Source organism: Grammomys surdaster, unplaced genomic scaffold, assembly GCF_004785775.1.
Source record: "Grammomys surdaster isolate TR1022 unplaced genomic scaffold, NIH_TR_1.0 170, whole genome shotgun sequence".
NCBI classification, from domain to species: Eukaryota; Metazoa; Chordata; class Mammalia; order Rodentia; family Muridae; genus Grammomys; species Grammomys surdaster.
In genome coordinates, this window is record NW_021604618.1 from 7,197,637 (window position 1) to 7,199,995 (window position 2,359).

At 41.6% G+C, this 2,359-nt stretch overlaps 1 non-coding gene across 1 annotated transcript; it reads left to right on the top strand.

The window, feature by feature from the left end:
• The first annotated feature begins 1,214 nt into the window (after positions 1-1,214).
• Positions 1,215-1,344, top strand: LOC114621010. The gene has a single exon (XR_003711368.1). It is a non-coding gene; the product is annotated as a small nucleolar RNA SNORA65 (small nucleolar RNA).
• The last annotated feature ends 1,015 nt before the right edge of the window (positions 1,345-2,359 follow it).

A 2,359-nucleotide genomic window follows, 5' to 3' on the forward strand; every position in this document is an offset into this window, starting at 1 on the left:
TGTGATCTACTTTTCCCACAATCAAGAGCCCCATAGTGAGTTTTAAATTATTTTCTCAATTATGTCACAAAGACATTCCTAGACATTACAAGCCCCTGAAAAGGGGGCCGGCACAAGTGAAAACAGCTGTTGGGTAGATGGTAGTTCTGGGGCAACTGGGCCGTTCCTTTGATTTATTTCTTCAGAGAGGCAAAGCTACATCATTTGAAAAGCATTTTAGGAGATGTGAGCTGCCTTCATGAGGTCATGGATGTTGCTAATGTCCTAACTCGGGAACAAGCAATCTCGTTTCTAAAAATCCTGCTGTGACTCTCAAAAGCCCATTTCCTAAGTCAGAAATAAAAGTAAGCTGTAAAAAATGCAACTTGCTTTTATTTCTATGTTTAGCCTGCGTTCATGAAGACTCGCCCTCTGGGCTGGCAGCCCGACAGTACCTCATAGCACTTAATAAGTTTCCCATGAGCTGATGGATCTGCTGGCTTGTTTGCCCTTCCTGCTGCCGCTACTGTAGAAGACTCATACGCCTTGTTCATCATTCCACGTGAAACACGAAGCACCAAAGCTGGGGTCTGGGAGTCATTTGATGAATAGGTATTGTGATGATTAATAATGACTGTACTCGTGACAGGATATAGAGTCACCATGGCAACGCGCTTCGAGGCATATTTGTGAGGTAGCTTCAAGATTAGGTTAGTTGAATTGAGGAGGCCCACTCTAACTGTGATCTGTGCTAGTGGACAGAGGTCCTAGACTGGATGAAAAAGAGAAAGCAAACTGAACACCAGCATTCCTCTCTCTCTCTCTGCATCCTGACTGCAGATGCAGTGTGGTCAGCTGCCTGAGCTCCTGTCGCCATGTCTTCCATTCCATGGTGGACCAGAACCTTAAACTGGGAGCCTACATTGTTTTCCTAGGGTATTTTGTCTCAGCAATAAGAAAAAAATAATGTCAGTATTTAATAAATAAATCAATTAATTAAAATCTTAGCTAAATAAGCTTCTTATCTTAAACAGACAAAGCAAAATTTCTAGCATAGAACAGACACCCAGAGCCGGCAATGTCACCAATAAATGTCTGTCAAGAAAAAAAAAGCTGCTTTTTTATATATATGGATATTTATTACAGACAAACATCTTAGAATTTCCATTAAATTTCTTTTTTGTTAAAAAAATTAATTTTCTTTGTTGTTTTGAAAAAGCTGCTTTTACCAGCCACCCACCACTGCACCTGATCAGTATTGTTGGCTGGTGCAATCCAGTGGTGAGCTGACAGTAAGCCCCAGGTTTTAGGAAATAGGGTTGTCCTACATGTGGATGACTCTGTGCCAAAAGCATGGGGACAGCATAGATAGAAAAAAAAGAAAAAGAAAGAAAGGAAAGAAAGAAAAGAAGAAAAAAGGAAAAAAAGAAGAAAGAAAAAAAGAAAAACAGGAAAAAAATGAAAAATAGAGGAAAAAAAGCTGCTTTTAATAACCACATGTGAAGAGTCTTATCAAGGTTCCTTGACATCATCATGGGGAGAGCAAGGTGCCATTTCTGTTCATTTCTATCACTGTATGTATGCAGCATTGGCAACTGCAGTAGCTGCCTTGTCAGCCACAAGAAGCAGAGAATGAATTGTAATTTATTTTTGAAAGTTCTAGGATCTTGATTGAAAAGAAAATTTTCTTTTTTCCCATCTCTCCATGGATCTTAAATCCCCCACCCCGTGTGTGTGTGTGTGTGTGTGTGTGTGTGTGTGCGTGTGTGTGTGTATATACAAAAAAAAGGAGAGCGACTACAGGTGTCTTCTTCAATTTCTCTTCATCTTATTTGTTGAGCTAAGCTCTCTCTTGAAACTCAGTTGGCTAGACTGTGTCTGGCCAGCAAACACCAGAGATCTGCCTGCTTCTGATTTCCACCTAGCACTAGGGATATAGACCCACCATGCAAGTGCCACAGTGGCCAGCATTTATGTAGATGCTGGGGATCTGAACTTGGGTCTTCATGTCTATGCAGCAGGTACTCATCCCCCTAGCCATCATCCTCCTAGCCTTAAGCTCCCTGGTTGTTTTGTTGCTATGTGCCATGCTCCCATTGGTAATTTAGGAGTCCTATCCTGAAGTAAATGGACGCTGCCTTTCAGTGTGATATTCTTGGACCACGTTCACACCTAAAAGGAAAAGTAGAGTAGATTCCTAAGGCCTGGGAGGATGGGGCTGGTAAGAGGGGCTCTAGATGGGTTCCACACAACTCAGGACTTGAAGGTCATGGGAGAGTTGTGTCTGATCACAGCTCCCATTCCACAAAGGGAACAAGTGGGTATGAAAAACTCACATAGAAGAATGAAAACTCATTCACAATGATTTCACAAACAATGA